We start from the raw sequence: 23136 nt of genomic DNA, 5'->3' as shown, positions 1-23136 counted from the left end.
AGCTGGAGTGGCAGTTGGGGCTTGGCAGGGGCGCAGGCCAGGAGGACTGTGGGGTGGGGCCGCCGTGGGTTGGCCGGTAGCCCCTGGCCCAGAGCAGCTCTGGAGGGTGGTCTCCGGGAGGCCCAGCAGGAGGGCAGGGCCAGCTGGCAGCAGACAGGCTCCGCCTCAGGGTGGGGCTCTGCTGCCCTCCGCCGCTCCTGTGGCCTGCAGGACCCAGGAGGATGTGCAGAGGGGGTTCCTACCGGCAGCCCCGGGCCCACAGGCCTGCTGTCTTCTCTCTGCCGGCCCTCAGCCTTGCGCCCTCCCCGGAGGCTTCCAGCAGGGGCTTGGAGAGGGCAGGCACAGGTTCTGGGCAGTTCCTGGGGAGAGGCAGGACTCCCAGGGCTGTTGCCATGGGGACGGCTGGAGATGAAACAGGCAGATTCCATGACCAGTGATGGTGGTTTTAGAAAACCCAGCCGATCCGTGATTCTCTCTCATCACTGATGTTTCTATCTCTCTCTCTCTCTCTCTCTCCCTTCCTCTCTGAAATCAATAAAAATATATTTACAAAAACAGCAACCCAGTGGGAGTGATGGGGAAGCTGTGCCCTGGCAGAAGGTGGGGCGTGTGGCATTGGCCCTGGCGGGGTTCACCAGGGGCCTAGGAGGGAACATTTGGAGGAATCTTTGCTGTCCCTCTCATCATCTCATCATCTTTCCCAAAGCTCCTCCGAGGCTCTGCGTCCCAGCTGGGACCTGGGAGGCGGGTCCTTGCTCTCTCCGTGGCAGCAGAACACCCACATGGGGCACGGGGCTGGGTCCCCTTCAGCTCCTCTGCCCCCTGAAGCCATGTGGGGTTGGAGGGCAGGCAGGGGGCTGGCCCAGCACATGGCTGTGAGCACAGGGTGGGGGCTGTGCCAGGACCCTCTGGGAGGCCTGTTGGCCATGTGGCTCATCCACCGAGCCTGTCCGCCAAAGGCCTGGTCTGTAGAAGGTGGGTAACATGCTCTGGGGGCTGCCGTTGGCAAGTGCTTCTGTGAACCCGAAGGGCTTCTGGGCCTTGGTCCGTGAGCCTAGCCCTGGCCTGCTGATACTCGTTCTCTCCAGGACCCAGACCGTCCCCCACCCCCCAGGCATCAGGGTGTCCCTTGGGCAGGTTCCACACTCACCTGCGTGGCTGGGGGTGCGTTTCCAGAATGACCGCCACGCAGCCTTCAGCAGCACAGAGTACGGTCGTCCATCGGGCTTGTCCCCAAGCTTAGCCAGAGCTCATCGTGGCAGGTACCTTAGCCCTTGGGCCCTCCCAGACACCCATGCACTGGCCCTGCTGGCCCTGGATACTGGGTGCCCTGGCCAAAAAGCATCACTGCGGCCAACCTCACTCCCTTGGTCCTCATCTGTTCCCAGAGCTGCTTCTGCCTTCCCCGAGGTCTCCCATCCATGGACAGTGAGGGCTGGCTGCGGTCAGGCAGCAGATCCCTTCTGGGGTCTGGGCCAGGCCGAGGGCAGTGCATGTCGCCTTCAGCAGGGTTTAGGGGACCCCAGCAAGAGAGGAGGCTTTGCCACCTAGCCTGGCATCTGCCGGGTCCTGTATCAACTTAGCTAGTGCTGGACACTAACGAGTGGGGGTCCCTGGGGCGGGGCTGCGGCACCTCCCCGTCAGACTGGAGGCACTGAGCTGGCTCCAGGCACCTAGCTGCTGCTATGACTTTTCTTTTCTTTAAGTAGATTTTTTTATTGGTTTTAAAGAGGGGGGGGGGAGAGAGTGAGAAACATCAATGAGAGAAAAACAATTGATGGGCTGCTTCCTGTACACCCCAACTGGGGATTGAGCCTGAAACCCAGACATGTGCCCTTGACCAGGAATCCAACCGTGATCTCCTGGTTCATGGGTGGATGCTCAACCACTAAACCACACCGGCTGGGTTGCTCTTCTTTTTTTAAATGGTAAAGGGTGTTATTAACTCACAGAACAATAAACGTTTAGAGATAGGGTGGACTTTAGGCATGGGTTGTTCAGGGCTCTCTGGGACTGTTTTTGATCCTGCCTTTTGGTGTATCAGCTTCATCTTCAGGCTACTTGCCCTTCTGTTGGTTCTTGGAGCAGAAAAGTGGGAGTCTTAATCCATAATCACTGGCAAGGCTGCTGTAGGAAGGGAGGAACCTTCATTCATCATCATGCAGGGTAAGGGAGTGAGGAGAGGGGCTCAGGGCCCTGGGGACTCACTCTAGAACTCAGCAAGGCTTTCCACCAGGACCATAAGCCCCAGCTGGCAGGTGGGATGGGCCTGGAGAGACAAGGCTTGGTTCCCGTGGGCAGGCCTCCCGAGCAACGCCTGAACCACTGTGTGCTCCAACCAAGGCAGCTGAACAGTGGACGGCTCGCCAGCAAGGCTGTTCTTGGAGTGTCGGTCCGTTTAGCTCTCCTAGGAGAAACTGTGGGAGGCAGGGAGGCATCAGGGATTAGGCTCTCCTAGGTTTGGGGGGTCCGCAAGCTGCCCCAGGCTCCCTGGCCACCTATCCTCTGAGGCTACACTTGTGCCCAGGTAGGCAGGTGGGGGACACTTGCAGAAAGACCTCTGTCCCTTCAAAGGGAGGAAGCAGGTGACCCTCCTGGAGGCCTAGATGCAGCCATGGGCCAGGGCAGTTGAGCCCAGGCCCCCTGCCAAGGCCCAGGATACTGGGACCTGTTCTTCCAGACCAGGAGGATGTGGCTGAGAGGGTCCTCCAGAGAAAGGCGGGGGAGGGGGCTGCGAGCGAGCAGCGCTGTCTGCACAGCCACTCACAGGCACCGCCGGGAGCGAAGGGAGTGTCCCGGCCGTCCATCGCTGGCTGCCAGACCCACGTTCCGCTTGTTCACTCCAGAATTCCACCCCACCCCCGCCCACCCGACCTGCCCTCTCACTGCAGCCAGTGAATGCCTCCTTCACATCCTGAGAAAGCATCCATAATGGCCCGCCGCCTCCCACCTCCCCAGGAATTCCGCGGCGCAGGGCCCGCAGGGAGGCAGGGCGCCATCCCATTGGATAGCTGGTCTTGCTGGACTCCCCTGCGCTGCTGGCCAACCACAGGCTCACCTCCCTTCCCACTGCCGCGCCCGGGAGAGGAAGCGAAGTGGCCTTTGGCCCCGCACAGGCCAGCCAGGAATGCGGGGCCACGATTCCCATGACGCCTGCCCCAGGGCTCGAGGACTGCGTGGGGGAGCAGGGACGCGCAGGCCCCTCCGGGAAGCGGCGCTCGTGATCGCATGCGAGGGGTGCGGGCCCCTCACCCCACCGGACAAACCAAGTGTCGGGAAGGACCACTGCGTGTGGCCGCCGGTGCTCCTTAGTTGGTTAAACCCAAGCCCCAGCGACATGCACAGTGACGTGGCCCGCTCCCCTAGGCGCGTCTCTCCCGGGGCGCTCTCAGGCTCCCCCGACGGCGCGGGCGTGCGGTGCCCAGGCCCCCAAATTGCACAAGGGCACGGGCCGTGGGCGCACACTGGTTGCGCAGAGCGGGGCCCGCAGAGCCGCCTGGGCGCGGGGTAAGTCGCGAAGTTTTCCAGACGCGCGCCGAGCAGCGCGTCGATGAGCGCGGACAGCCTGTGGCCCGGAGACCGCGCCTCTGAGTCACTGACGCGCGGGGCTACGCCGGTGCGCTCATCGGACAGGGGCTGGGTGCCCTCGCCGACCCGTGTCTCCCGCCGGGGGTCTCGGCGGTGCCGAGCTGCGGGAAGCGGCGCGGGTGCCTGGAGGCTCCCCGCCGCGCCGCCCCCGCCCCGCCTGCCCAGAGGAGGGGGCTACCCACAATGCCCAGCGAGCCCCTGCCCGCACTTCCGCTGTCCGGCCGCTCCGAGCGGGGACGTAGGAGGACCGACCCCCGCCGCGCCCCCTCCCGCTCCGCCGCGCCGAGCGGGGGGTCGAGAGAGCAGCGGGGCGCGCGGCCGGGCCGGCGGAGGCGGGGCCCGGGGCGGTGGCCGAGGCCGGGGCGCGGCGCGGGCCAATCAGCAGCGGCGGGCGCGCGCCGGGGGCGGGGTCGGGGTCCGCAGGCGGGGCGCGCGCGGGCGGCGGGGGCCGCGGGGTTGGAGCGGGCGCGGGGGCGCGCGCCGGCCTGACGGACGGACTGACGGACAAACGGACGGAGCAGCAGAGGCGAGCTCGCATCTCAGACCTGCCCGGACGCAGCGCTCGCCCGGTGGCGGCGGCGGCGATCACCGGCTCCGGTCCGGCGGCCGCAGCGCCTGCCCTCGCCCGCGCCCCATGGGGTCACAGGTAAGCGGCGCTGGCTCATTGTCCGCGCGGCCGACCGGCGTGTCGCGGTTGGGCCGGGCGGGGGCCGGACCGGGGCCGCTCGGAGCCGGGGCCGCTTGGAGCCCGGGCGCGTCACCGCCACCGGCCGCCCAGCGCCCGCCGCGCCCCACCCCGCGGGGGCGCCCTCCCGGCGGCGATCTGCGCGCTCTGGCTTTGGCTCCGGCGGCTCTGGTAGCGACCCCGGCCCGGCCTCCACCAGTCCCCGAGCTCAGGTGGCGTGGGGCGGGGCGGGGGGAGCGGTGCGGTGTCCCCGCGGGGCTGCTCGCCGAGGCGTTGGCAGCGGCGGGACTGCCCCACGCCCCTCGCCCTGGGCGCCTCCTGTCGCCGCCGCCGCCGCGGTCCCTCCCCCGTCACCTCCGAAAGGGGAATTTTCCAGCTGGTAATTTCTGCTGCGTCAACGCCCGGCCCCAGGAGATGTCCCGGGGGCATCCTGGCACCCCTCGCCCGCGCCGTCCCTCGCGCCCCCCGCCCGCGCCTCCGAGCCGCACCCGGACCCGCCCGCGCCGAGTTTGCCAACAGCCGGAACTGCGGGAGGTGGGTGCGGGAGGGTCCCCGCGCTTTGCCCGGCCTTGGGGGTCATTGTCTCCCCCTGAAGCCGGGCACCGGCCTCGTCTCCATTTTAATTACCGGCTGAATCTGGGCTCTGGGGCCTGGGGGCCGGGTGGCTAGAGGAGCTGGAGGGGATGAGGCACCCAGAGTGGCGAGGGGTTCGCGGAGCCGACGGGGCGGGCCGAGGGATGGGGTCCGCAGCGAGCAGTGTCTTTGTTTCTTTGTAAATAGACATGTCAGTTTCACAGGGTAGCAGGAGTCCGTATCTGACAACTCAATCCCAACGTCAAATGGGGGATTTTCTACGCCAGGCAGGGAGGGCTCTGGCTAGTTGGGGTACCCTCAGCCCCTCTGGCAAATTCACTATGTGTAGGTTTAAAGGACCTCGCACAATAGGGCTTAACCAAAGCGAGGAGCCTGGGTGGAAACCAAATGGGGCAAAGAACAGGTATTTTCTGAGACCGAGGAAATATAAACAAAAGAAAGTTTGAGATTGTCAGCGAATTTCCTCAGCTTTCCCTGCTGCAATCTCAGCGATGCAGTTGTCCTGGATCACAGGGCAAGATTGTCACCCGCATTGTTTAAAGGAATGCTGACCGGCACCGGCTGGGCGCAGACACCTGTGCGCCCAGTACTGAGGCGCACTTACACTGTCCTGGTTGTAGAATCTTTCTTACTGGATCTATTACCAGGGGGAGCTTCCCGTCTGGGGAACAGACTGTGGGCTCTCTGTTGCTGGCCCGCCTGCTGCCTGCACGAGGCAATGTTTCCACTCTTTGAGAATGGAAAATAGTTTTTCATCAGAAGGAAATGTATGGAAGTTTCCTTTTTACGTGAATAATGAAGTAAACAATAGTATTTGACCAAAGTGGAACCCTTCCGTTGGGCATAGTTTCTGATAGCTTCAGATGTTTTCAACTGACACTTTGGGATGCCTTGTTATTCCAGAAAGGGTTTAGCAAATGACAGGCATATTTAAGCAGAAGTTACTGAAGATTGAAGGAGGAACTTAAACATTGTGTCCCCTTAAAAGCCAGTAGTCATTTCCACATCCATGACTGGAGAGGAGAGGGGAGGGTCATTGTGAGAGTTCTTCGGGAAGTGGTGGAATGTACTTTGGCTAGGCTGTTCACAAACCCCAGACCCAGCCCTCCTCACGCCAGGACAGCATGCACAGCCTTGCGTGGACACGGCGCACTCAGCCTTTAGCTGTGGTTGGATGAGATGCGCTCTGTCCAGGTTTGGCAGTGTTGTGTTTGCTGTGCGCAGACGCTTCACAGCTCCTTCCCGGTGTGGGGAGGCTGGCTGGTGCCAGCAGAGGCATCAGGGTGCCCCTGGCCCCTTACACCCCAGCTCCTCGGTCTCACGTTAGCACCGGGAGGTGGAGGCAGACAGGGCCCTGGAGGAAGTGTCCTGAGGGTGATGGGCGGTTATCACTGGATGAGGTATTGTTTACAAACATGTTGAGCTGAATTAAATTTTAACAGAGTGAACTTTCCAACATTGTCCTTTTGTGGAGTTTTTCAAATTAAGGGAAATTGGGCCACTCTGTCCCTGCGGTCTGCGTTTCTGGGACAGCTGTAGGCTCCCCAGCTTTGTTCTCCACCAGAGGTCTGAGACCAGCCGCCAAGGGCTGAGCAGACCCACTTAGTGCGAGGGGTCCAGGAAGGTCCCCGAGCCTGGAGCTGGCACTCGCGCCTCCCTCTGCAGGGGCTTGGTGCGCAGTGCCCTCCTGGCTGCTGTCAAGGTGCCAGGAGAGTTCTAGAAACTACTGTCCTCTTGTCCCCACACTCTGGGGCTTATGTTCCTGCCCAACTCATGTGATCAGAAAAAATGCAGGCTTTTTCTTCTCTCTGACTTAACGAATTTTACCCTGAAGTCGGCTGAGTGATAGGAGATGGCCAAGACTTCCCCTGTGAACAGGGGAGGTTCTTGTTGTGGCTACACGTTCGCTTCGGTGGCCTGTCTGCCAAGATAAGCGCATGAGGACAATCTCTGCTGAGGCCACCGGCTCTGTTAAGTCTTTGCAACATGGCTTTCCTGTTCTCATCCTGGTCCCCGTGTCCTCGGCTCTCGCTATGGCTTTGCTGTGGTCGGTGTGGTCAGGGTCTAGGGCCGCGACATCAGCAGCAATTCCCCCTTTCCTGCGATTCTAGCTTCAGTGCTGTGTGCTTTGCATACCCATATGCGTACTGCCTGTGTTCGCTGGTTAGTGGTGGCAGTGCAGGCCTGTGCTGGTGTTTATTCCACAGAAGAATAAAAAGGCTGGTGCTCAAACGTGACCCCGGCATATGATTTCTGGTCAGTGTCTGCCCTGCCACTTGGCTCTCATGTAGGTTTAAACATTACTAAGTATGTGCTTTTAAATCCCACCCGAGGGTACTTTTTATTGATTTTTTTTTTCCAGAGAGAGGAAGGGGGAGAGAGAGAAAGAGGGGGAGAAAGAAACATAGATGTGAGAGAGAAACATCAATGGATTGCCTCACGCACGCACCCTGACAAGGGATCGAACCCGCAACCTCGTTATGTACCCTGACCAGAAATTGAACTCATAACCTTCCAGTGTACAGGACCACACTCCAACCAACTGAGTCACCCAGCCAGGGCACTAAATATTTCTAAACATCACTTTTGGGATTTAAAAAAATTACTAACCTAGATATTTTAGAGCAGAAAGTTGAGAAACAATGTTGGTGTATTTTTCAACAGCATTTGTAGAGGTTTTGCATTTTGACAGATGTGTTTTTTGAATCAGATGAGACACATTCCCAGGATTTCTTATTCATGACAGTCCTTTGGCCTTACCCGGGACCTGATGTGGGCCAGCCTCAGACCAGGGCGGGGCAGCGTTCCTGCAGGGGCTGGGGCTGCCGGATGGGGCACAGGACCCTCTGCTGTGTGTGACCTGGTGCGCATGAGAAAGGGCCCAACAGTTCAGGGACAGAGTGTAGATCACCAGCGGACAAGGGGTTGTCTGAGTCTCTAACAACACGGCCGCCCCACCCTGCCCGGCACCAGCCCCACGTCCAGCCGTGGAGCAGCCTGGCTGGTGTTGCCGAGAACAGGGCTATGGGAAAGCAGGCCCTGGCCGGGCGGCTTTCCGGGGCTGCCTGGCCCTGGGGTCGGTGGCCTTCCAAAGCTGTCAGTGCGCACAGACCACGCCTCGTCCCCATCCTTGGAGGAGCAGCCTTTCCTGGTTCAGGGGCCTCCCGTCTGCTCCCTCAGCGGGACCTGCTGTGCCAGCCCCTCTCCCCCTCGCTTTCCCTTTCAGCAGGTGGTGTCTCTGTCGTTTCCAATTACCCACAGAGCTGAAGGGGCACATATATGTGTGGGAATGATTGCTTTTTAAAATGTCCTTATTTAGGTAAAGTTTGGGCAGCATGGCCACTCGCCTGGGACACAGGTGTTTGTCAGACACTTTTGTTTCCCTCTTTGCTTCATCTCTCCTTCCATGTGATTGCACCTGCTGCTCGGAAGATGGGGCCCTGCCTCGCCGAGTGGTGCCCCGGGCCTGCCCGCCTTCCGTCTTCCTGGAGCAGAAGGAAGGCACCTGCGCCTTGGGCCGCACCCGGAGGGTGTAAGGGTCTCAAGTGCAAAGAGCTGCCTCTGTGAGGAGTGGATGTGGGGTGGTCACCGGCTCAGGTCCACAGTAAGTGCTCAGTTGTAGGGACACGCCTGGGGCGTGGAAGATAAGCCATGGCTCCTCACTGGGCAGAAGAACAAGTCTGCCAACGCCTGAGGGCGCCGTTGCCCTCCCTGCTTCCCTGTGACAACCCCCTCCCCCCGCCCCCCCAAGGGACCAGGCTCAGGGGCTGTCCTGGGTTATAAAGAAATGTCAGGGCTGCCCTAACTGGTTTGGCTCAGTGGATAGAGTGTCGGCCCGTGGACTCAAGGGTCCCAGGTTCGATTCCGGTCAAGGGCATGTACCTGGGTTGTGGGCACATCCCCAGTAGGAGATGTGCAGGAGGCAGCTGATCGATGTTTCTCTCTCATCGATGTTCCTAATTCTCTATCCCTCTCCCTTCCTCTCTGTAAAAAATCAATAAAATATATATTTAAAAAAAAAAAAAAGAATTGTCAGGGCTGGCCCTGGGTTTCTGGGAGACGGTGGTGGGGGGTGGGGGTGGGGGGACGATAGATGCAGCCGGATAGGCTTTCTAGAAGTGCACACACGCAATCTACTGGCCCCGCCTGGCGGGAGCAGCGTGTGAGGTGAGCGGCACCTGCCTAACACCCGGGTAGTTTTGCAGAGAGGGGGCCTGCCCATGGGCACTGGGGTGATGGGCAGAGCTAATCCTGAGAAGGGTGGGCCGGGCCAATTGAAAACAAACAGCATTGTGGGGGAGGGGCAGTGGGACCAGGAGGGGCCCTGCAACCAGGAGAGGTCGGTGGGGGGTGGGGGGGCCTGGGGAGAGGGGGAGGGGTGGTGAGATGGTCAGATGCTCGTCTTATCCTCAGAGGAGCTCTGGGGCTTAGAGTCTCGCTCGGACTGGCCGCTGCCTGTCCAGGGCAATCAGGCACTTAGCTGGAGACCACCCCAAGCCTCTAGCCCAGGGGTGGGCAAACTTTTTGACTCGAGGGCCACAATGGGTTCTTAAACTGGACCGGAGGGCCGGAACAAAAGCATGGATGGAGTGTTTGTGTGAACTAATATAAATTCAAAGTAAACATCATTACATAAAAGGGTACGGTTTTTTTTTTTTTTTTTAGTTTTATTTATTTCAAACGGGCCGGATCTGGCCCGCGGGCCATAGTTTGCCCACGGCTGCTCTAGCCTCTAATGCATCCTCATGGCACTTGAACCCTCCCGTCTGCACTAAAAGCCCCAGGTTCCGGCCAGCCCGGTGGCCAGCAGCCTCGAGCCAAGCCCTCTGCAGCCACACGGGCCCACATCCCTGGAGGAGCAAGGCCACTACAGGAGTCGGGACAGAGAGAGGAGGATGCAGCTGTGAAACACTCGACTGTCTGGGGAGCGACGGCCACAGCCGGGCAGGAGCTCCGTGTCCTGGTCCCAGCTCTGGCCGCACCCCCTCCGACTGCGTGGACTAGGCAGCGTGCTCGGGGCCACCTCGGTGTCCTCCCAGTAGGAGTTGACGTTGGGAGTGTCTCTGGGTTCAGGGCACATGGCCCGGAGTCTCAGGCGCAGCCTGTTGCACACAGGGCAGCCAGGCAGGGCTTCAGGTTGATCAGGGACAGGCGCTGCCCTCCGTGCTCCCTGCCTGGCGCGGGCATCTCGCGGCTCCTCTCCGTCAGCACTCTCTCCTCTGCCCTAAGATGTTAGGAGAGAGAATTCACTGCTGAGTAACAAGTAGAGGTGATGGTTTTCTGTACAAACCTTCTGAGATCAGAGAAAGTTACGGACGTAAGTTCTTGTCAGGCCCTGAGTGAGGACGGTGCCCCGTGGCGAGTGCTGGGGCCACCCAGGAGGTTCCCTGGCTGGACGTCTGGGCAGCATCCTGCAGGCGCCCTCTCCCCGACCTGGAGCAGCTGTTGCTGGCGTGTGTGCGTGCGCGCGTGTGTGTGTCTGTGTGCGCGCGTGTGCGCGCGTGTGTGAGCGTGCGTGTGCGTGCGTGCGTGTGTGTGCGTGCGCGCGCGTGTGTGTGCGTGCGCGTGCGTGTGTGTGCGCACGTGTGCATGCGTGTGCGTGTGTGTGTGTGTGTGTGTGTGTGTAGCGTTTGATTCCCAAAGGGCAGCTCAGGGAGTCGGGACCCTTGTCAGACCAGAGCCGAGGCTCTTGTCCGAGCAAAGCTCCTTGGAGAGACGCCTCCGGGGTCACAGCGTGAGTGGCACCTGCTGGTGACAGTGGTCACTTTTGCTTTCGTTTCTGGTTGTACACGGGCGACTCCAGAAACAGCAGCGCCTGTGTTCTCCGTGAGGGTGTGGTCGTGGCCGTTGTCTGTGCTGATGCAGGAACCTGCCCCTGTATGAGCTCGTGGCTGCCATTCTGTGTGAAGACTTTGCTTTTTTTAATTTCTTTTTTTATTTTTGTGTGTGAAGACTTTTCTTCTCTTCAGCCTCAGAGTGTGTGGAGAACTTTCCAGAAATCATCAGCAGACATGCTGTCCACGGTGCATCTGTGACAGCCCTCCAGGCCACTGGACAGGGCATGTGTGATATCGGGGCATTTCGACTTTCCCCGGTTTCCTTGCGCCGCTGGCGGCAGAATGAGATAGGGCAGAGTGAGTGGCGAGGCTGCCTGCGTGCCCCTTGTCTTTCACATTGGGTTGCCAGTCTCTCCCTGAATTTGGTTGGACAGTGGAGTCAACATTTCAGGGACTGAGAGATGGGTTTTAATCTTTGTTTAATCCTCACCCGAGGATATTTTTCTGTTAATCTTTAGAGAGAAAGTGGAAGGGAGGGGCAGAGACAGAGAGAGAGAAACATCGATGTGAAAGAGACACATTGACTGGCTGCCTCGCACACATCCCAACCAGGGGCTGGGGAGGGAACCTGCAACCGAGGTACTTGCCCTTGACCCACAGGCCAATGCTCTAACCACTGAGCAACCAGCCAGGGCTGAGAGGCAGGTTTTAAATGTTTCTGTCTTCCGGTCTGGCCCCTGGTCATGGATATTTTCGCCTTTGTCTGCGTGGTGGGAACTCCGGGAACCGGAGACCCTGGGGCAAAGGGAGACAGTGCGCCAGGCCTGAGGCCCGTGTGGCAGAGGCCGTGCTGCTTACTGGTGAGCAGAGCGCTCGGTGGAGTGGAGCCGAGGGTACCCGAGGCGTGCCTGTGCGTGGGGTGTCGGGAGGCCGGCGGGCAGTTCTCTTCCACCTGCGGGATCCGTGCCGTGTCCCTCGGAGGAAGGACCGCTGGCGCAGCGTCACCTCTCAGCTGACCTGTCCGTCACCTGGATTTGCTTGATATTGCTCGCAACAATCTCATTTTTAAAAGATAAGTTTTTTGTTTTTTTTTAATTTTTAGAGAGAGAGGAAGGGAAAGGGGGAGAGAGAAATATCAATGATGAGAGAGAATCATTGATGGGCTGCCTCCTGCACGCCCCACACTGGGGATCGAGCCCACAACCTGGGCACGTGCCCTGACCAGGAATTGAGCCAATGACCTCCTGGTTCCTGGGTTGACGCTCAACCCCTGAGCCACGCTGGCCGGGCCAATCTCACTTTGTGCCTTGTCTTAAGAATCAGGAATTTTCATGCAGCCATGAGCTTTGATGTTTTGTTTTTATTTTTCCTGACACAGTAACACGAGCATGTGCCTTAGGAGAAGCTTTGTCTGTGAGGCGGCCAGAAGCCGTTTTCGGTGCAGCTGTGGTGTAAGGACCGCCCCTGGGGTCTAGCATACCGAGGCTCACCCTCCCTGTCCAGCTGCACCTGGAGGACCAGACACTTGTCGCCTGCTCGCGCCTCTCCCTCCACAGCTGCTGCCGCTGGCCAGGGCGAGAGTAGCTTACCTCGTGGCTCTCGTGGAGTGAGGGGATGGACCGCATCTGGTTCTCCGCTTGACCCCGCCACAAGCTACTGGATGGGGCAGGACCGTCGGGGTCTCAGTCTGTGTTGCGGGGCCTTTCCTATCGTCTTGGTTGGGAGAAGTGGGTGAGTTAAGTTGCCGTGTTATGAGTTTCTGAGGCCATTGTGACAAATACCACAAATCTGGCGCCTTTAAATGGTAGAGGTTTGCTCTAGCTGGTTTGGCTCAGTAGATAGAGCATCGGCCTGCAGACCAAAGGGTCCCGGGTTTGATTCCAGTCAAGGGCACGTACCTTGGTTGCAGGCTCCTCCCCGGCCCGGGCCCTAGTCAGGGCTCGTGCAGGAGGCCCATCAATGTGTTTCTCTCACATCGACGTTTCTCTCCGTCTTTCCCGCTCTCTTCCACTCTCCCTAGAAATCAATGGAAAAATATCCACAGGTGAGGATTAAATAAATAAATGGTAGAGATTTCCCCTGTCACATCCGGGAGGCCAGCAGTTAGAAATGCAGGCGTGGGCACGGCCCGCCGTCTCCACAGGCTCCAGGGCAGGGGTCGCCCTGCCTCTCCCAGCATCTGGGGCCGCCGGGTGCTGGGGGTCCTGGCCTGGGCGCAGCACCCATCTCTGCCTGGTTTCCTGGCCGCCTCCTGAGGACCCAGATTTCCCTTTGTTGGTTTTTGTTAATCTTCACCAGAGGACATTTTTTTCCATTGGTTTTTAGGGAGAATGGGAGGGAGGGAGGAGGGGAGAAGAGAGAGACACATTGATTGGTTGCCTCCCACACGCTTCGTGCCGGTCCTGGGAATCAAACCTGCAAACCAGGAATTAGACCTGCGACCCTTTGGTGCGCAGGCCGACGCTCTGGCCCCTGAGCAGCACCAGCAGACTCCCCTCTTCTTTTAAGGACACCAGTCAGACTGGATTAGGGTCGCTGTAATGACCTCATCTTAACTTGCTTTTATCTGGAAAGACCCCATTTTCAAATGAGGCGGCGTCCCAGACATATCTGCATGGGACACAATCTGACAGCAGCACCGCTAGCGCTTCCCTTTGCCGGACACACTTCCGCGCAGGCCTTCCCCGTCCTGCCTCTGTCCAAGCTGCACCGCCACGGCCAGCTGTCGCCTGTCACGGCGGCTGTCCCCCGAGGGAAGGCCCGACAGACCACGTGTTAGTGACTGCGCCCGCACACCAGCCCCCAGCCTGCACCTGCAGAGGGCACAGTTCGGGTCCTTGCTCTCCTGTGCCGTGTGTCCCGCGGGGAAGTGAGAAAGCAGAGACCAATGGCAACACTGCCGTGGAGAGGGTCACAGCGGCCCAGGGAGGGCGTGAGGAGGCCAGGCACTTTGGTGGGGGTGAGTGGAGGTGAGGCCCAGGGTACCTACCCACGGGGGAAGTGGAGGGCCAAGAGGGGGCCGTCCACTGGGCACCTGTACCCACCTGTCCCACCAGGTCACACCAGGCCCTTTTCTGCCCCCCCCAGGCAGCTGGTGAGACCTGGGCCCCTTTGCCAGCAGCGTCTTTGACGCTTCACCTAAGGGTCCCAGAAAGTGGAGGGTCACAGCCATTGAAATACCATCTTCAAAGCTTGAGAAGACTTCCTTGTGCTCTAGGCACATGTGGCACTTGACGCTTCACACAGTGTGAGACTCAGTCTGAAGCAGCACTGAGTGTGGGGGTCCCACGGTCGCTGCAGTGGCCATGGGCGTGTGGCCTCTGCCGGGGGCTCCTGGGGGGCACTTTCAGGGTGGCCGATGACCCAAGAGTTTCCCTTTGGTTTTCAGCAGTCGGTCTGGGGCTGGGCTTTGGCAGCCGCTCTGCCCGGAGGGGGCAAGAGGAGCAGTGTGTGCTCCGTGGGGGTCCGGCAGCCCTGGGGCTCCCCCTCCTGCAGGGCCCGGACCCAGGAGGCCGCCACACACGCGCTGTGCTGTCAGGAAAGTCCATGAGTCAAGCACAGTGTCCCTTGGTGCCTCCCACTGGGAGCAAGGAAGGTGCTTGCGTTTCTCGCGTTTACGTTGACCTTCCCTCCCAGACATGGTTCCTCTTGGTGCCGTCCGGCCCAGGTGAGCGTCTGGAGGCCACAGGGTTCGTGGTGGAGTTTTATGAACAGGAGCTTGCTTTGGAGGGAAAGGGGATGTGAGCACGTGTCCTGGGGACACGTAGTCTCTGCTCCGATCTCTGCCCATATTTTCCTATAAACTCAGCATCAGCGTCAGTGGCGTCTCACTGCTCCACGTGGGTGTGTTCACTTCCACATGTCACAGTTTTCTCCTCGTCGGGCCCTTGGGTGCTTCTTACTTTCCCGTCGTCAGCAGCAGCGCTGGGAACACCTGGGAACCAAGTGACATTTCGGTTGTTTCCTCGGTGGAGTCTGCGACCCCCGTGACCCCTGCTGGGCGTGCCGCCACCACCTGAGGGTGTTAGGGCTTCACAATTCAGTTTACTCTGGACTCTTTTCAGAATCGAGTACATTTCACTGGGTTTCTTTTAGGCCCAGACACCTTTCACACTTTAACATTAAGTCACAGGATTCACTTTGATTTTAAAAGCAGAAGAGATGGGACGAGGGATTCGCCCAGCCCCCAGCCAAGACCTTCCGTGTCAGCAGCTCAGGGCTGCTTCCTGCCAGGGCCCGGGGAGGGTGGTGTGGGCTCTGGCACACCCTGGGCTGCCCAGCAAGCATTGACGGGACCCCACGACCCCGTGTGGGCAGCTCCTGCACAGCGGGGCCCTGAGGACGGGGACGCCCCCAGGAGGGACCTGGGTCTGGTGCAGAGCCTGGGGCAGGTGGGGCTTCCCCGCTGCCTGGCTGAGCAGCCAGCACCGTCCATGCCGTTTCCTTCCACGTGCTGTGCCCCTCGTGGAGGGCGGACGTGGAGAGCGGTGTGTGCCGAGGCCCCGGCCGGCGGCCCCTCTCCGCATCCCTGTGCTAGGCCTTGGCGGGTCCCACTTCTTCCCTCGTGAATCATGGCGTTTCATTTCTTAAAGCTCCTTGGAGCCCGCCCCAGCCAGCCTGGAGGGCCTTTCTCAGGGAGGGGGTCTGTCTCCCTCAAACGACAGGGCAGGGGGTGACCTGGACCTCCTGGCCCTCCCCAGGTCACAGCTGTGACCCCATGCCTGGATCTGGCCAGGGAGGAAGACCCGCCCTCCCCAGAGCCCTCTGACTGGTGTCGGGCTGAATGCTGGTGGGTCCAGGGGACGCCCCATGCTGGGGCCCACTTCTGGCCTGGTCTGTCCTGGCTTGGCTCCTGTGTCCTTCACATGTCCCTGCCTCAGGCTCCTGTGGCCTGTGCCCCGAGCTGGTGCTGCTCAGCCCCCTGGTCAGAGGTTCCATCAGCTGCTGTGGGGGTGCCAGGGGCCGTGTGACCTGTTTACTGCTGAGGTCCCGTCAGTTGTGGACCTGGCTGTGTTGGCGATGTCGACGTGGACAGGAGCCCGGGTGGTGGAGACAGGGTCTGCCTGTGGCAGGTGCTGCCCCGCACAGGCAGGTACCGCCCCCCCCCTCCCCGCCTCACCTCCTTCATTCAGCTCCTGATGGGTGTTGACCTCTCAAAGGCCTTTGCTCTTTTTTTGTTTTATTTATTTACTTAAAAAATATTTTTATTGATTTCAGAGAGGAAGGGAGAGGGAGAGAGGTAGAAACATCAATGATGAGAGAGAATCATTGATTGGCTGCCTCCTGCATGCCCCCCACTGGGGATCAAACCCACAACCCAGGCATGTACCCTTGACCGGAATCGAACCCAGAACCAGGCTGAAGCTCTTATCCACTGAGCCAAACCAGCTAGGCCTTGATTACTAATGTCTTTAAAAAAAAGGTTTTATTGATTTCAGAGAGAGGAAGGGGGGGGTGGGGAGAGAGAGAGAGAGAGAGAGAGAGAGAGAGAGAGGAGAGATAGAAACATCAATGATGAGGGGGAATCATTGATCGGCTGCCTCCTGCACGCCCCCTACTGGGGATCGAGCCCGCAACACGGGCAAGTGCTCTGACCGGAATCAAACAGTGACCTCCTGGTTCATAGGTTGACCCTCAAAAAAGCCTTTGCTCTTGCAGAAATGATGTCAACTTGGTCAGTTGGAACTCTGCTGGACACCAGAGTGGACGTGTGACTCAGTTTGAACCAATATCTGTGCTCCCTCGGCGTGCAGGCCCGGGGCAGCCAGGCCTGCCCACTGTGCACGCAGCTCCTCACCTAGACTGTGGCTTCTCTTGTTTTCAAGGGACACAACTTTTTGTTTTGTTAAACTTCACCCGAGAATACATTTTCTATTGCTTTTTAAAGAGTGAGAGAGACTGAGGGAGGGAGCGAGGGAGGGAGAGAGAGAGAGAGAGAGAGAGACATCGATATGAGAGAGACACACCAATTGGCTGCCTCCCACACCCGCCCTGATCAGGGCTGGGGATTGAACCTGTAACCCAGGGATGTGCTCTTGCCCTGGACTCGCACCCACGACCCTTCGGTGTGCTGGCTGACACTCTTGCCACTGACCCACGCTGACCAGGGCCAGGGTACAGCTTTCAAGGAAAAGGAGACTGATTAAAGGCCCCAGGGTGACACTGGGCGTGAACCAACGTTGCCAAAGGTTAACCTGGTGTTTCTGGTCCAGGGCCCTTTGAGTTATTCTTACAAGTTTTCTGTGCACGTGTTTCTTCCAAAAAGTTGAATAATACAACGAAAGAGCCCGTCATAGTGCCCGATGGCGCTGCTTTTATTTCCTACTTAGACTCTTTTCTTACTGGCACGGAGCACAAGTCTCAGGGTGTCTCAGATTTAAAATCCACAGAAGTGGTTTTTCTGCCTTGTTAATAAACCTATTCTTTTTCTAATAACATTTTTAAAATTTTCTAAAGTTGATGTGACTTTTCCTAGAGCTTTTGTAACAAAGGACCACCACGAAAATGTATCTTGTGACCATTCTGGAAGCCAGAAGTTGACCTCAGGTGGACAGGCCGGTCCCCCAGGGAGGGTCCTTCCTGCCTCTTCACCTGTCCGGGTGTCCGTAGCCCCTGGCGCGTCGCAGGCCACATCCCTTCCGCTCGCCCCGTCTGCACGTGGCTTCCTTCTGTGCGTGCCTGCACCTACCTGTCCTTCACAAGGACACTAGTCCTATTGGGTTATGACCCTTTTTCCAAATAAGGTCACATTCAACATGTCTTTTGGGGGACACAACTCAGCCCACGGAGGTGCATGACTGTGTCGCTGCCCTGACTGCCGTGAGCTGTGGCAGCCAGAACATCAGACCGACGCGTGGGGTTGAGCTCGGGGCTGTCGCCTCCGCTGGCGGCTTGGAGCCTGGACACCAAGGGTGAGTGGCCATGGGCCCACAGCTTCCCTGCTCACATTCCCCGTCCCGGGGCCAGGGACTCGCTGTCTTCCCACTTCTACCAGCATGTACACATTTTAAAAGTATTTCTTGAGTTGAAAATGTAGGAGTGTCACTGCCTGTTAAGATCAGCATGGTCTCCTTTGGCTGTTTTGGGGCAGTTGTTAGAGCAGGGGTGGGCAAACTTGTTGACTCGAGGGCCACAATGGGTTCTTAAAACTGGACCGGAGGGCCGGAACAAAAGCATGGATGGAGTGTTTGTGTGAACTAATATAAATTCAAAGTAAACATCATTACATAAAAGGGTACCGTCTTTTTTTTTTTTTTGGTTTTATTCATTTCAAACGGGCCGGATCCGGCCCGCGGGCCGTAGTTTGCCCACGGCTGGGTTAGAGTGTCCGGCCTGTGGAGCAAAGGGTCCCGGGTTCGATTCCTGGTCAAGGGCTTGTACCTTGGTTGCAAGTCTCCACCCCCATAGGGGCACATTCACGAGGCAACCAATTGACATGTCTCTCACATCATGTGGATGTTTCTATCTCTCACCTCCTCTTTCCCTTCCACTCTCTCTAGAAAACAAAGGAAAGAATATCTTCAGGGTGAGCACTTAAAACAAAAGAGCAAGCATGGTTTAAAGACAAAAGGTCCAGACCCAACCCAGCGTAGCAGGAGGTGCCTGGGTACATGCATTGAGGTGACTTCTTCCCCTTTCTCTCTTCCAACCCAGACCAACTTCCCCCCAGTGGAAGCAGAGAAATGGGAAGTTCCCGGAGCTGCCTGCGACTCTGCCCTCAGGTGAATGCTCGGGGCCTCAGGCCGCAGGCCGCTCTCCCGGGCGCCAGAACCTGAGTTAGGACGCCTGGGCCGGTGGTGGCTGTGCTTGAGGTCTTCTCTCTCCCCGTGAAGCGCTGGCCTCTGGGCTCTCCGTCTTGGTGCCTGGTGCCCCAAACACCGAGTTCTGGCAGAATCCTCAGCCGGTAGGCCCTGAGCTGGTTGCAGGGTCTTTTGCTGGCCCTGCCCAGTCTCATGGTCACTTGTCCACCCTGAAACACAGGCTCATTGTCTCAAGGTTCTGTGGCTGACTGGGCTCAGCTGGGTGGTTCTTCTGTCCAAGTGATGTTGTGTGGGGCCACAGTCTTGGAGCTGGGCTGGAACAGCCAGGGCAGGTGGCTCAGCAGTCTGGCACCTCCTAGAGGTTGGGGCTTGGCCTGGAGGATGGGGTGGCTGTACCTTTCTCTCCACGTTGGCTCAGGTCTCTGCTCCTACAGCTGAGGTGCTGGACACAGACCCGTAAAAGTGCAACATGGACGCTGCTCCTTAAGCTCTGGCCAGGACTGGCTCTGTCCTAGGTCAAAGTCAGAGTCAGATGGGCCGCCCAGGGCCCTGAACCTCAGAGTGATGGCCCATCCTTTGAATGCCTCCTTGTGGGTACTCCCCTTGAGGAAGCTGCCCCCAGCCCAGCCCCTCCCCAATGGCCCCTACAGCACTTTGTATTGACCTGGAATCACCCTACTCTGGCCTAGCCCTCACGGAGTCGTGGGGCTGCCTACCTGGGCAGGTGGGTGGTGTCCTCACAGTGACCCGGGCTGCTGAGCACATCCAGGCTGGCATGTAAAGGGATTGGGCTAATGTGTGATGCAAATACCGTTCCCATGTGGCTGTGTCAAGGCGTACAGCCGTGTGACGTGAGCTGGGCAGGGAGGGGACACCCCATGGTGTCTGAAGGAGGGTTGGCCCTATGTGGTTGGAGTGGGGGTGCAGGAGAGAGGAAGTAACATGTGAGCAGGCGGGGAAGGTGCTACGGGCCGATGGAAGTCAAGGAACCGAAAGAGGCCAGAGCAGCAGGGAGGGAGGAGCGGAGGCTGAGGGTGGGGCTGGGCCTGCAGAGCCCCTGCCCAAAGGGCCGGCAGTGGGCAGGTGGCAGGCCCTGGTGTGCATTTTCAGAAGGTCACCCTGCCACGGCTGGGAGACGTCACATTCAGCAACCAACAGTGTCCATTTGTTCTCACCAGAGAAAAGTCAGGTGACTAGAGATGACTTCTGCCAGCATTTTTGGAGTATTTCTTTCCAGTGAGGAGCTCATTTAAAATATTTATTTTTTAAAAATGTTTTTGATTTTTAGAGAAAGAGGAAGGGAGAGGAAGAGAGATAGAAACATCGATGAGAGAAACATTCATCAGCTGCCTCCTGCACGCCCCCTAGTGGAGATCGAGCCTGACTGGGAATGGAACCTGCGACCTCCTGGTGCATGGGTGACACTCAACCAACTGAGCCACACTGGCTGGGCTCAATTTCAAATTCTAACACGTAACCATGAATAATAATACTGTGTCTGTAAGTTTGATTTATAAAGTGGGTTTTTCCACACATAGTGAACCATCTGAACACATCAGCATGGGACACGGTGTCGCACGGGAGGAGGGCGCCGGGGCCGGGCTGCCTGGCTCTGCGGGACGTGCTGGGCGTCAGCACGTGCTCACCGCGGTGCCGGTGGCCTCATGGCGCTCCTCGGAGCGGAGGCGGTGTGCGGGTGTCCTGGGTTTTCCTAACAAAGGACCACGCCCTGTGTCCTAAGCACCAGAGGGTTATTCTCTCCTGTCCGGGAGGATGCGCCAGGCCGCTCCCTCGGGGGAGGCTGAGCAGGGCCGTCCCGGATTCTGCAGCTTCTGGTGGTTCCTTGCCGTGGAGCAGCGTCTCTGTGCTCACAGGTGCTCCCTCTGTGTCTGTGTCCAAACTCCGCTGTTGGAAGGACACTGCCACGTGGGTTCAGGGCCCCTCAGGGGCCTCATCTTAACCAATTGCATCTGCAATGACCCTCTTTCCAGATAAGGTCACCTTCTGAGCTCTTGGGGGTTAGGACTTCAAAAAATGAATTTTGGGGGCACAACATCCACCCACAACAAATGTCAATAAATATAAGTACAGGTTTGTAGTTGAGCAAGAATAGTTTCACAAAAATAGATTTCTGGTCAACTTCCTTAAGGAGTCATTTCCATACAAATACTGCTCGAACCTTGTGTGAGCGAGCTCACCGCTCTGCCCGCCCGCCCGCCTGGCCCAGCCCCCCTGACGCCTCGGCTCCTTCCCAGTAGACTAGGCTGTTTTCTAGTTTCATAGAAATGGGCTCATACCCTGTCCCTCTGTCTGGCTTCTTTTCTGCAGCGTAATTATTTTGAGATTCGGCCATGGGTGTGGAGGGATGTTCAGATAAGCTCAGGAGTGGGGAGGTGGGCGAGGTGCCTGGCCTCCGCCTGCCGCGGGCTTGCCTCGGGGATGCACCTGTTTGTCTGTTCGCCTGTTGGTGCGCACTTGGGTGGATTCCAGATTTGACTGTTATGAATAAAGCCGCTGTGCAAGTCCCGCGTGGATCTGTGTCTCCACGTCCCTTGGGTAGGTTCCTGGTGTTGGAATTGTCGGGTCCTAGGGTGTTTGCTCAACTTTGAAGACACCATCAAGCTGTCTTCCAAGGTGGCTGCCCATCTTACGTTCCCAGCAGCGGACTGCGGGTCCCAGTGCTCTCTGTCCTTGCTGACACTGGCGCGGTCCCTCTCCCACATCCCGGCGGGCTGACGAAGGTGAGCACCTTCCTGCGTGGCCACTCGTATGTCTTCTTTGTGACCTGTCTGTTCAAAACGTGTCCCGTTTAAAAAAAGTCTCACCAGTATAATTGCAAAGACCCGTTTAGTGAAGCGGGGCTCAGACGTCCTTCTCCTCAGGAGGCTGTGGGAGCTGCCTGGCTTCTGGCGACCAGGACCACAGTTTGGTTCTAGCGCTACAGTTATCTTGTTCCCACTTTAAACAACAGCTGTCTGTCAGATTACACTTTAAGGGAAACTTTAAGTTAAGCCTCACTGAAATGCAGAGGCGGAAAGTCAGAGGTGAGAGGCAGTGTGGTGATGTTTGAGAGGGACGGTCATGTCATGTGAGCTGTTCCAAATTCTCGAATGTGACCCCTGCCTGGAAGCAGGGCGCCAGCGGTGTCCCGGGCCCTGCACAGACTGGTGCTCTCGTCCGGGTGGAACAGGGATGAGACGGCTAAATTGCATCCACTGTTTTACATTTTTATTACAAGTTGCCTCCCTGGCAGAGCTTCTTGGGGACGAAAGGAAAAATGACCCGGCCCTGCTCCGAGTTACGACTGAACACACAGTGCAGCTGGCGAGCCCATTCAGCAGTCTTCACGCCCCACGGCCCCTGTGATTCTGCAAGAGGGCGACTTCTTGGCCTTATCCAGGAAGCACTCGTACTTGCAATGAAAGCATCAGGCACATTGCCTGCCCAATCAGGACGGCCTGGGGAACCCCTTCATTACCCACAGCCCGTTGGGTCATGTGTGGCGTCCCCATGTCCCTGCTGTCCATGGCAGGGCCACTCATGAGCCCCCAGCCCCGTTCTGGCCAGCTCGACTTTGAGGGTTTGGTCTGGAACATGGATTCAAGTTCGTTTGGTCCCAAAGTGGTTGTTTCAAGGGGTGCCACACGTGCCCCTCAGGTGCATGAAAAGTGCCTTCTGCTCTGGGCAGCAGCACAGGTGATCAGGTTATCTGTCCATAGGTGTGAGCCCACAGGTTGTTCCTGTGAACTGATGTGTGTCCTGTGAACAGATGTGTGTTCCCTGGACAGGTGTGTGTGTCCTGCAGCCAGGTGTGTGTTCATGGCCAGGTGTGTGTTCCATGGCCAGGTGTGTGTTCCATGGCCAGGTGTGTGTGTCCTGCAGCCAGGTGTGTGTTCATGGCCAGGTGTGTGTTCCATGGCCAGGTGTGTGTTCCATGGCCAGGTGTGTGTGTCCTGCAGCCAGGTGTGTGTGTCTTGCAGCCAGGTGTGTGTTCATGGCCAGGTGTGTGTTCCATGGTCAGGTGTGTGTCCCGCGGCCAGGTGTGTGTTCCATGGTCAGGTGTGTGTTCCATGGCCAGGTGTGTGTGTCCTGCAGCCAGGTGTGTGTTCCATGGTCAGGTGTGTGTTCATGGCCAGGTGTGTGTCCTGCGGCCAGGTGTGTGTCCTGCGGCCATTGGATGATGCACTCCACCAAACAGGGCAGGTGCTCTGCTGCCCTTGCCCTCACACCATGAGCTTGCGTTCGTCTCCTGGGTGCCCTCACTTGTTGGTGGGTATATGACAGGACTGGCTTCACTGTCCAGGTTGCTTCCATTTTTAGGGTCACAGTTGCCAAGCAGTGACCGGGCAGCTGGCCATTGGGCAGCTGTTTTTCTTCTTCGGCCAGGTGGGCTGGACCCCACAGACATCTTCCTGATACTGAGAGATTTTCAAATGAAACACAAATGCAGCTGCCACCCTAAGCTTCCTGGGATGGAGCATGTCCCCGGATTCCCGCAGCTGACGAATCTACTGAGAGGATCACTATCTTCGATTACTTTTAGGTCCGTGTCCTCATGCCTCTTCCCCTAATGAAAATGTCTTGTCTTCGCACGACAAGTGTCTATGAAGCACGTGGGTTTTAAGCTGTCCTGGCTGAGGGGTAACCTACTTCAGCAACGTGAGGTTGTTACTCCTCTGTACATGCGCTGAGCTCCCGCCCCCTCCCAGAGGTCTTCCTGGCTTCTGGGGTC

General features: G+C 58.3%; 1 protein-coding gene across 10 annotated transcripts in view; it reads left to right on the top strand.

Moving 5' to 3' along the window:
• Nucleotides 1–4028: 4028 nt before the first annotated feature.
• The window catches only part of ZBTB46 (zinc finger and BTB domain containing 46), a 66538-nt gene continuing 47430 nt past the window's right edge, over nucleotides 4029–23136 (top strand). For 6 of the 10 annotated variants that reach the window (XR_004969953.1, XM_036322146.1, XM_036322147.1 and 3 more), the window contains exon 1: nucleotides 4029–4234. The gene's annotated coding sequence lies outside the window, so the exon portion shown is untranslated. Of the gene's footprint in view, nucleotides 4235–4785; nucleotides 4808–17387; nucleotides 17556–18154; nucleotides 18170–18297; nucleotides 18366–22490; nucleotides 22948–23136 lie in introns of those variants that run through there. The other 4 variants (XM_036322142.1, XM_036322143.1, XM_036322145.1 and 1 more) reach the window with 4 other exon arrangements.

This window comes from Myotis myotis, unplaced genomic scaffold (assembly GCF_014108235.1).
Source record: "Myotis myotis isolate mMyoMyo1 unplaced genomic scaffold, mMyoMyo1.p scaffold_m19_p_9, whole genome shotgun sequence".
Lineage (NCBI taxonomy): Eukaryota > Metazoa > Chordata > Mammalia > Chiroptera > Vespertilionidae > Myotis > Myotis myotis.
The sequence above is the reverse complement of the archived record's forward strand: the minus strand, read 5'-3'. Positions and strand labels throughout refer to the sequence as shown.